The 11,618-nt window shown below is 40.7% G+C and overlaps 1 protein-coding gene and 1 long non-coding RNA gene across 2 annotated transcripts in view; one reads left to right on the top strand and one right to left on the bottom strand.

The window, feature by feature from the left end:
- Positions 1–11,618, bottom strand: part of LOC123240952 (calmodulin-binding transcription activator 1-like) — a 1,231,619-nt gene that overhangs the window by 373,664 nt on the left and 846,337 nt on the right. The gene's annotated exons all lie outside the window — the stretch shown is intronic.
- Positions 1–11,618, top strand: part of LOC123240240 — a 45,487-nt gene that overhangs the window by 33,065 nt on the left and 804 nt on the right. The window lies entirely within an intron of this gene.

Genomic DNA, 11,618 nt, shown 5'->3' with positions numbered 1-11,618 from the left:
TCTTCCTCTCTCTTTCTCTCTCTCTCTCTCTCTCTCTCTCTCTCTCTCTCTCTCTCTCTCTCTGTCTCCCCTCTCCTCTCCTCCCCTCCCTTTTCCTCTCCCCCATCCCCTCTTCTCTCCTCCCCTCTTCTCTTCTCCTCTCCCCCATCCTGTTGTTCCTTGAAGGCCACAGCTGCTAGGATTGTGAGCAGAGCTAGGAGTTCCCTGTAGATACCATTGCAATCATCACTCCAGAGCTGGGATCTGGTTTGGGGGATGGGGGCAGCAGGATGTGGGAGGGGAAGAGACAGGATCAGGCTCACCATGTCATACTTTATACAGTGAGTACAAGGAGCCTGGGAAATGGATTCTCGCTTCAAACCTGACAAGGTTTCACACGTTGCTCCTTTTATTAGAGGGGGTGGAAAAAACCCCACCACCCTGCCGGAACCCATGTCTGTGGCTATGTTAATGCTGGACTGGGCTCCCTGCCAGGACATTAAGTGAAATCGAATTCCTGAAACCCGCTTTAATCAGCAGATTTTTAAGGTTAGAATTACTCTCTCCTCTAGAAGCCCTGCCAAGGTTAATTCGGTCCTGAGCATGCAGAATTAATGGGCTGGACAGAGGGAAACAGCTTTCCTCCCTGATTTCCCCCCCCCCCTTCTCCAGTTTACAAAGATCTCTAAAAAAGGAGATGGTACAGCAGAGCAGAGCCCTTCTGGGAAGGAAGAGACACCCCAGCAGCCAGCCACAGATGATCACTGAGGAGGGAGGCATGGGTGGTGAGCATACAGAAGAAGCCACTGACACAGAAACATGGAATTCTGCTCAGTGCAGACAGAAGGCAGCCGCATCCCTCTCCTGGGAAAAGGCCACGTGGAATCTAGTCAGCCATCCCTCTGGGTCTTCTAAGTCAAAGCTACTAGCTGAGACCTGCTCCCCTAACCTCCCAAAACTTAAAATTTTCGGGGGGACTCAGACTGAACCAGGAAAGTCTTTCAGGAGTGGTATAAGGTTCCTCTGACTCACCTCCTGACAGAGAGGCAACTAGGGTGGAACAATAAGGGCTTTCCCTCAAGGGTGCCAAATTTAAAGGGTGCCTACTATCTTTCATTAAAGTGGAAACAACAGGATCTAATATAGATTCATCAAAAATAATTAGTTAAAACAGGGAGCTATCTAATGGACTGGACTGAGGCCCATTGCTGAATGGAACTGATTTAGATTGAATTAGAATCCCTAGATTCTTTTAAGGTTCATCTCAGGAAGAGGGGTCACTTCCTCTTCCCAGGTCAACTCTTTAAGTCTCTGTCACACCAAGTTCAAGCATTTCACTCAACTAAAGATGGCAGTATGCCTTTTGCCATAGTCCAGGTTTGTGATGCTTATCCTCGAGGTACAATTCCTGGTTTGGACTTCCCCTCTTCTAGCTGAGTCCCACCTGGTCCTGGACCTTGGTGTTGAGCGAATTTTCTCCATGGACCAATTATAGGACAATAAATTTTATCAGGAATGACAAGGAAACCATTTTCTATGTCAAGATTTTGTTGGCTGGTTTGTGGAACTATTCAGTTCTACAAACATCACTAATTTCCTACCTACAATGTGCAAGGAACTATGCTAAGTGCTGAGTTTTATTTTGTTTTCTTTTTCACTGGTCCTGTGATTTCATTGTATTGCTCTAGAGAACTCTCAGTGAGGAAACTCCCTCCACCAATATGAATGGGACAACTCTTAGAGAATTGCCTGGAGGCACTCAGAGGTTAAATGACTTGGCAAGGATCGCACAGCAAGGAGGTCAGGGTGGAACAGGTCTTCCTGACTCTAGGGTCAGATTTCTACCCATTATACCAGGATGTCTCTAAGGACCCAAAGAGAAAAAAAAACAAAACTCTTTGCCCTCAAGGAATCTCTGTGGTAATGATAGGCTCAACATGAATGCAGGATACTGAATAGAAAACACTTTTAGGATGGAGAAGACCCTGAGAATGGGGGCTTCAGAAAAGGGTCTCTGGGCTGAGGGGATGGTATCTGGTCTGGACCTTGAAAGAAGTGAGGGATTCCAAGGCAACTTTAAGTCAGCAGTTTGTATTTATAAGGTCTCTACTGCATACAAGGAACCATGATAGGTAACAGGGTTACAGAAGCAAAAACAAAGTCATCCTTCTCCTTAAGGAGCTTACATACTAATGGGGGGAACAACATGGATTCAGATCAAGTCAAATCAAGTATTTTATTAAACACATACTATGTGCCAGACATTGTTCTAAACTAGAGATGCAAAAGAGACAAAAGATAGTCCTACCCCTCGAGGAGCTTACAATCTAATGGGGGAGACAGCATGCTAACAACTATATATAAATGTATATACATATATATATATACATATATACAATATAGTTACACATACATATGGGTGAACACAGGATGAATTAGAAATAATCAACACTGTCATTGAGGAGGAATCAGGAAAGGCTTCTTGTAGAAGGTGACATTTAATTGGGACATGAAGGAAATCAGGAGGTGAAGAGGAGGAGGGAAAGCACTCTAGGAATGGAGGACAACCAGTAAAAATGCAGAGAGTGGAGAGATGGAGAGTCTTGTCTTTGAGGAATAGCAAGAAGGCCAGTGTCAGTGGATGGCTGAGTATGTGAAGTGGAGTAAGGTGTAAAAAGACTGGATAGGTAGGAAAGAGTTAAATTATAAAAGATGAACAGAGAATTAGATATTTTATTCTAAAGGTAATAGGGAGCCACTGGTGGTTATAGAATAGGGGAGTGACATGGTCACCCTTGTAAGATCTTTGAAGGCTGGTATGATTTTATTTTTGAATTCGTTTCACCAGTTGGCACATGGCAGACAATAAATACTTGATGGTTTGAATTGAATTATAGATAGGTAAATATAAAATATTTATTTTTTGGAATCAGCTAGGTTTGCAATGGAGAGAGTGCTGGACCTGGAGTCAGGAAGATCTGAGTTCAAATCCAGCCTCCGATACTTACTAACTGGGTGACCCTGGGCAAGTCAATTCAATTCTGTTTGCCTAAAACTACTGGATAAGGAAATGCTAAACCACTTCAGTATCTTTGCCAAGAAGACTCCCCAATAGACATTATAGTCCACGAAGTCATGAAAACTCAGACATAACTGAATGAATGAAATAACAAAATATAAAATATAGACTTGGTTTAAAAAATAATTGCAGGGTAGACAGAACACTAACAACTAAGAGAATCAAAAATAATTTTTATGAGATGGCACTTGAATTGAACCTAGAAGAAAGTAAAGGATTCTAAGAGGTGACAGGAAAGGAGGACATTTAAGGTATAGAGACTGGCATGCAAAGGTTTGGGAGATGGTATATCAAGTCCAGGGAAAAACCAGAGATCCAGAGGAGTAGCTGAAAGTGAGTCCTGTAAAATAGGTGGGAACCAGGCTCCATGCCAGGCTGAGAAGAGTAGATTTTGTCCAGGAAAAAAGTGGATAAGAGCTTGAATTAGGGACGTAGGCATGGGAGTAGAGAGGAGGGGCCAAAAGGGAGGGATGTTGTGAAGGTGCACTCAACGAGATCTGACAAATCCCTGGAGATGAGGGAGGTGAGGGAGATGTAAGATTCAGGAATGGCTCTAGTTTCAGCCTTGAGATATGACAAGGAGAGGATGAGTCTCATTCAGGTGCCAGTTGGACTAGAGGGCCTCTGAGTATCTAACTCTGAAATTCTGTCATTTGAGGGTTCAAATCCTCACAGTACCATTTGCTAACTGTTCAACCTTAGGCAGATCACTAAGCCTATCTAGACCAGAAGAGCCTCATCTATAAAATAAGGAGATTGGACCACATGATCTTAGTGTCTTCTAGCTCTAATATTATGATCATTCCAATAGACTGTGCGGAGAAAAGAAAATTCCAAGGTCAACAACTAGGATGGCAAAGAAATTCAAATTTGTGCCATATGAAGATTAGCTAAAGGGACTGGCTCTGTTCAGCTTAAACAAAAAGCCTTGGGGGAGGGGGGACATGATAGTTGTATATTCTTAAGATCTTGACCTTAATAGATCATACTTATTATACTACCAAGGGTGATCTGAAGGCTTTTGACCCAATTCAGAATAACTCTGTGTCATCCATTCTCTTCCCCAACCTCTCTTCTCCTGCCAAATCCCACATTTCAGGCTGTACTTCTCATTTTGTGCTTGGAAGGCATTGCACTCTTGACAAAGAATGAGGCCACCACACAGTGAAATCCTACTAGGTCTAGGGAGCTGGACCCAGATCTCTGGACCACCTCTTCCCCATCCTCCTTCATCTCCTCCATGTTCTCCTCCTCTTCTTCCTCTTCTCCTTCCTTCTTTTAGTCTGAGGGTGTTTTCCCTAGGTAGCTGAATCATCTCAGGGACCAGCTGGCTATTGTAGAGAGGTCATTTCTTTCCCTAGAGAGGTCATAGTCCCTATGCTGGTGGAGTGCAGGTCCCCAATACTGAGTCGTTCTTTTAAATAAGAGGGGAAAAAACTATTCGTTTGTCTCCCTTTCTTAGAGTTATTGTGGCTTATTTTAAAATAATCAGATGCACTAGAAGGGCTCTAAGAGCTCTTCGAGAATATAAATGAAAAGGAAAAGAATTGAAAACTCCAGGGAGGACCGTGAGAGCTTTGAAACCCTCCTCCCCACTGAATTACTGCAGGCAGCTTTTTTTTTTTCCTTAAACAAAATCCTCCTGGATTTGGTTGAGATTTTTCCACACCAAATTCCCAGCTCTGCTCCTCAGCACCTAAATCAATCTTTACAGAACAAATCACATCTAACCCAAGGGCTTGGCAAAGTTAAAAACCTTTGGGGCCAATTTTCTTGGCATTGGGTTTGGGCTCACATACAGTGTCCCTCCCTAGGGGTGGAGGGGATGGAGAAAGGTTGGGGGGAAGGGGATTTTTTTTTGCTGGGAATGCTGGGGTTCCTGGGGTTTATCAAAGAGAAGGAGAAGGTAACCAGGCAGCATAGCTTCCTGTTCGGAGGGTTCTTTCCTCCCTCCCTCTCTCAGGCAATCTCTTCCCTGCTAACATACTCTCCTCTGCCTGACAGCCAATTTCTCAGCCCTCTCTCTTCTCCTGGGCAGAGGGAGAAAAGGCCAAGTGAATTAACCTCATGACCAGAGGGTCCCACTGAAGTTCTCCCAGCCCCAGGGGATGCTGGGAGTTTGCATCAGAGGTCTCTGCCAAACAGTCTGCCCAAACCAATTGGCTCTAACTGGATGCTGGCAGGCTGAACTCATGAGATAAGAAGGGTCATCTTTATGGCTCATGTTGGCATCACTCTGCAAGGAGAATTCCCCTGTAAAAAATGGGCTCCAGGTGAGCCCAACCAGGAGACATGACAGTCAAAGAACCAAATAGGATATTAGTTCCCAAGGTATAGGGATAAGGTCAAGATGGCCATGATATAGTCAGTCCTAATGAATCATATCTTTGAAGGACAAATTGATAAGCTAAGGCAGTATAGTCCAATGGAAAAGAGTCTTGGATTCAAAGGGATAACTTGGGTTTTTAATCCCAGTTCAGCCATTCTTAGCAAGGCATATTGGGTTAAATGAACCTGAAGCCCCTTTCAGATCATTCTTTGATCCTAGGCAGAGAGAAGAAAACTCTGAAGCCAACAAAAAGAATAGGGATGGGACTCAGATTTATGCCATGAACTTGAGAATTGTTTGAAGGAACTGGAAATATTTAGCATGGAGAAGACAAGAATTAGGGGAAATCTAATTGCTGTCTTTAGCCCTTTGAAGATCTATCCTATAGAAGAACCAAAGGAAAGAACAAGTAGAAATTATTGCTCAATCGTTTCAGTCATGTTTAACTCTTTGTGACCTTGTTTGGGGTTTTCTTGACAAAGATACTAGAATGGTTTGTCATTTCCTTCTCCATCTCATTTGACAGTTGAGGAAACTGAGACAAACAGGATAAAGTGGCTTCCCTAGGGTCACACAGCCAGTATGTATCTGTGGCCAGATCTGAACTATTGCTGTCCAAGTAGAAATTACAGAAAGGCAAATTTAGGTTTGATCTAAGAGGAAATTTCCTAACAAAAGACTTTTCCCTACATTGGATGCAGAGTGAGTTCTCTACTACTGGAGGATTTTTGAAGGAAAGACTAGTCAACCATTTTTCAAGAATGGTATATGAGGAATTCCTAGTCATCTCCTTATGGGATTATTTCAATTGTGCGCTTTTGTGATTTAATCCATGAAGTAACATATCAAAGAATAATTCTGCCCAAGAACAGGTGGGGATAGGACCAGTGTAGACTTTGCTACAAGCTAGATTCCCTTGACCCCTTGAAAGCTCCAGTTGTTACTAGCTCAAATACTCAAATAAGTATTCAATTTATTTCAGCAAATATTATTATTATTATTATTATTATTATTATTATTATTATTATTATTAGTAGTAGTAGTAGTAGTAGTAGTAGTAGTAGTAGTAGTAGTAGTAGTAGTAGTAGTAGTAGTAGTAGTAGTAGTAGTAGTCCTCCCAAGGGCCCAAATACTGTGCTAGGTTCTGGGGACACAAAGACAAAGCAAAACATCCTTGTCTTCAAGGAGAAAGATACAAGCAAAGGAAATACAAAGTCATATTGGGAAAAGAAGGAAGGAAACAAGCGTTTATGAAGTGCCTACTGTGTACCAGGTAGGGCAGTTAGGTGATGCAGAGGATAGATTACCAGGCCTAGAGTCAAGAAGACCTAAGTTCAAATCTGGCCACAGATACTAGCTTTGTGACCCTGGGCAAGTCACTTAACCCTTCTGACTTCAGTTTCCTTATCTGTCAAATGAGCTGGAGAAGGAAATGACAAACCACTCAGGTATCTTTGCCAAGAAAACCCCAAATGGGGTTCATGAATAAAACAAATGTACCAAGTACTCGACAGATATTATCTCATTTGATCATCATACCAACCTTTGGAGGTAAGAGCTATTATGATCCCCATTATACAGATGTGGAATATGAGGCAGACAGAGATTAAGTGGAATGTATAGGGTCTCATAGTTATTAAGTATTATTTTTCAGTAACTAAGTTATTAAGTAACTAAGGCTGGATTTTTAACTCAGCTCTTTTCTGACTCCTAGCCTGCTGTTCTATCCAGGGGAAGGCTAACACCAGGTAGAATTAGAAAAGGCTTTGTACAGGAGCAGGCAACTGAGCTGAGATAGGAATCCCAAGTAAAAGGAGATAAGAATCTGAAGAGGTGGAAGTTAGAAAGGCATTCAAGGAATGAGACACAGCTAGTTCAAAGACACATAAGTAGGAGATGATGAATTCTGTATGGGAGTAGGAAGTGGCATAGTTTGGAAGGGAAGTGGAGTAGGAATAGAGTGAGAGAGGAAAGTTGGATTAAATAAATCTGGAAAAGGAGCTTGAAGCCAGATTGTGAAGGAACTTCCTCATTCCTCCTTCTTGACTTGGCCTTGGCTTTAGACTATTGATCACTCTTTGACTTAGATATTCTCTTTTCACTTAGCTTTTATGGCACTGCTCTGTCCTGCTTCTCCTCCTACTATTTGACTGCTCCTTCTTTCCTCTTTTTCTCTCAATCATCATCTATCTCCTCTCCATGAGGTGTGTGTATTTCTCTCTCCTCTCAAGCTCTGTCCTGGACCCTTTTATCTTCTCTCTATTTTATCTTCTCTTTATTCTCCTTTCTTCAGACTTTCAATGGTTCCATTTCATTTACAGGATGAAATATAGATTCTATAGCCTGCCAGTCAAAATTCTCTACAATCCTTTCCAGACTTACTTCATAGTGCTGCTTTTCTCTTCACAAACTCTATTGCTAAATTAATTGTTCTCTGGCCTGGAGAGATGATTTCCTATCTCTTGATGTTTGTACAAGCTGTGACACATGCTTGGAATGCTCTCTTGCCTTAGATTTTAAACCTCTTGGATTTTCTGGCTCCCTTCAAAGCTCCACTCAATGCTGCTTCTCATGGAGAGTCCTTCTTCATCTTTATTTAATGTTTCCTCTTTCGTGAAATTATTGTATTTTTATTTATCCATCTACATGTCATTTCCCCTCTGTAGAAAGGAAGCTTCTAGAAGGCAGACCTGCCTTTTTTGATCTTTGTATATCACCAGTACGTAGCATCCTGGAAATGTTTGCTGAACTGAACTGAGTCCAAAATGATGAGATTGACCATCTACTGAATTGCAGTGTTGAAGAATCCTCCTTAGCATCTGTGCCATGTTGGGTACTGAATTGTACTGATTTATGGACAGGGGATAGTCTTAAGAATACCCAGGCCCAACAGTGGAGGAGAGAGGAATTTCCTTTTCAATCTACCCAAGCTAACTCCTTGGGCTGCATCCTTCAGCCCTAGTATTCAGTGAATAGGGTCCAGATTTTTCCAGACACTTCTAATCTGGGAATGGCACTCTTTGCAGTTCAGAATTGGAGAACAAATGCCAAGAGGTGAGAGCAGGGTGGAGATGAACTCAGGAAATAGTATGACGAACTAACTATGGAGCAGAAGTTGAAATAAGATCTTTTAAAGCTTTCTCTGCCTCAAAAGGGAACAGAAGAGTTGATAGGTAGCTGGCAAACAGACCAAGCTGACTATCTTTCAAAATCTGGGCAGCAGTCTGTGCCTGGTACAACTGGCAAATTTCATTTGTCTCCTATAAAGAGAAGACTATTGCCTCAGGATGAGGCTTGCTCCTTCCCACTGAACTGGTGATTTAAATTCCATTTATTCATTATTATCCATTTATTTTAATTCTATTCGATCTAACACCCATTTATTGAGGGCTTACTAAGTACAGAGGTCCTATACTAGGCATCAGGGATTCAAAGATGGACCCAACAATTTCTGCCCTCCAGAAAAATTACATTCTAAGTAGGGAAAATAAGAGGTGCAAAACAACAAAGAGACCTTGGGAGGTAGGTGCTATTATTATCCCCATTTTATAGTTGAGGAAATTGAGGCAAGCAGAGGTTAAGCCCAGGACCACACAGCTAATCTAAGGCTGGATTTGAACTCCAGTCTTTCTGACTCCAGCTCTAGCTCTTTATGTACTGTTATGCCACCTAGATGCTTAGTCACAAACTTACTCCCTAGATTTCACAAAACTTTTTTTTGGACCTTTTAAGTACTTTTACCATGTATTGTTATTGTGTATTATACTTATCTGTGTCAAACTCTTAGCTCTTCACTAAATTGTAAGCATCTCGAGGACAGGTTCCATATCTAAGCAGCTACTTTTCCATTCCTACTGCTTTTTACTACTTATAGTGACAAAAACAAGAGCTCACCTTTATATTCAGCCTTTAAAGTTAACAAAGCACTTCACAAGCAAGATATCATTTGATCCTTACAACTCCTCTATAAAGATTTGTTTTTCCCCCAATAAAAAGTAAAGCTTTTGAGGGCAGGGATTATTAGCTGTTTTGTTTTTAGGTTCCCAGGGGTAGAACTCATACCTGGCCCATAGTAGGTGAATTGAGCTGAAATGATCTGACTTTAAGGGAGTTGGGAGGAAAAGGTTAAAAATACAGTATATTTAGATTTCTTGGGGATATAAGAAGACAGGAAAGTAGCTGTTTCTTCAGGGAATGATGACCAACCATTCTCCATTGTGGTAAGAATCAATTCCTTTAGCCTAAATTTATCAATTAACAAATGAGAGGCATCTTGGCATGGTGAATAGAGAGTTAATCTCAATGCCAGGAAGGCCTGAGTTCAAATCCTATTTCTGCTGCACACTGGCTTTTGTGAATTTGGATAAATCACTTGACTTCTCAGTATTAGGTCAGAAGTGTCAAACATGAAGCACACACACACACTCATGTAGCCCATAATACATCTGAACTAAAATAATCTGGAAAATATTTAACAAAATAAATAAGGTTACAATAAAACATAGATAATGTTACTATGTGGTTTTCTAAATCAATATGTGTCTCACAGTGATCCTTATTAGGGTTTAGTAGCCTCTGTTCTGTTAGTTTGTCACAACTACTCTAGGCAACTCTCTAAGATGATAAGTTGCAGAGGTAGAGAAAACCTGCTTTTATTCAATGAAACACATTTGTAGCACTGGACCCTGGGGAAGATGTAAGTTTGGTGTTCATTTCAATTTGACAATCAAAGTGCTAATTATGTGCTTCAAATTTCCTGCCCTCATAGAGATTACTACTAGTAGGGAGAGAAGATAAGAATATAGAGAGCTGTGCTGTAACACTATATGATAGGCACATCAGTGAGGTCCAAAAGGCCAAGATTACTGGCATCCAATCCACAGATAAATCAGTCTCAGAGAGTGAAAGAAGCTTGCCGAGAGGCAAGTTTCATTCTTCACCACAGCTCTTTTTTCTTCTTCCCTCCCTTCCTCTCTCTCTTCCTCTCTCTCTTCCTTCCTTCCTTCCTTCCTTCCTTCCTTCCTTCCTTTCTTTCTTTCTTTCTTTCTTTCTTTCTTTCTTTCTTTCTTTCTTTCTTTCTTTCTTTCTTTCTTTCTTTCTTTCTTTCTTTCTTNCCCCCCACCACGCCCCCAAACCCCTCAGGCTTAGAGGAAAAGCAAGATTCTGCTCAGCTTCCACTATTGCTGTTAATAATAATGTGACTCGCTCACATGGACACATTGCCAGATGCTTTCTCAACCCAATGGATTCATTCACATGAGAGTGGGGCAAGGGAACTAGACAGGTAATTATCTCCATTTTATACTTGGGGAAACTGATGCCAGAGTGATATTAATCATAATATTAATAAATGTATATGTATATATATACATATATATATATATATGTATATATATATATATATATATATATATATATATAGGGGAGGTCATCATATAGCTTGATAGAATAAGCATTGCCTCTGTTGTCAGAATACCAGAGTCCAAATTTTGCTTCTTTTACTTCCAACCTACTTGATTTGGGGCAAGTCCTTTTATCCTTCTAGGACTCAATTTCCTCATCTGTAAAATGAGACTAAAGAGTTTCTAAGGTCCTTCCTAATTCTAGATCTATGATCCTGTGATTTCTCTGGTCCCCCCTAGCTCTAGGGTTGTGATCCTATAGGTCTACATATGTGATAAATAAATTCATATAAACAAAATCATATCTATATCAAGCATCTGTGATTTTGAATGTATTGGAGACCTCATCAAAGCAGATACTTACTAAATAAGTCTTATGGAGTTGCACTCAAGGCTCAGAGACCTTAAGTGACTTGCCCAAGGTCACATAGCTAGTAAATGTCAGAATTAGTATTTGAACCTCTATCTATCACATCATGTTATGTATGTATACAAATATACACGTGTGAGTGTGAGGACATGGTATAGGGTAGGGATTTCTTTACTATTTTTACTTTTACTTGCTTTAAAATATTTAGATAATTATATTTCTGTATAACTGATTTCCTTTGTAATTTGATGTTTTTCATTTTGTGCATTTATAAATATCATTCTAAAAAGGAATCTATAGGAAAACTTCATGGCTGTGAGACTCTGGACAAAGAAATTACCTTCTTAGTACTCTCAGACAACTCTCTGTGACTCCAAGTTACAATGATAGAGAGTTCATTGAGAACTCCTTATATTGTTTTATAGACAAAATTATGTCTTATTATATTTAGGAAACAGA

Source organism: Gracilinanus agilis, chromosome 3 (assembly GCF_016433145.1).
Source record: "Gracilinanus agilis isolate LMUSP501 chromosome 3, AgileGrace, whole genome shotgun sequence".
NCBI lineage: Eukaryota > Metazoa > Chordata > Mammalia > Didelphimorphia > Didelphidae > Gracilinanus > Gracilinanus agilis.
Note: the sequence above shows the minus strand (reverse complement) of the source record. Positions and strands in the feature narration are given on the sequence as shown.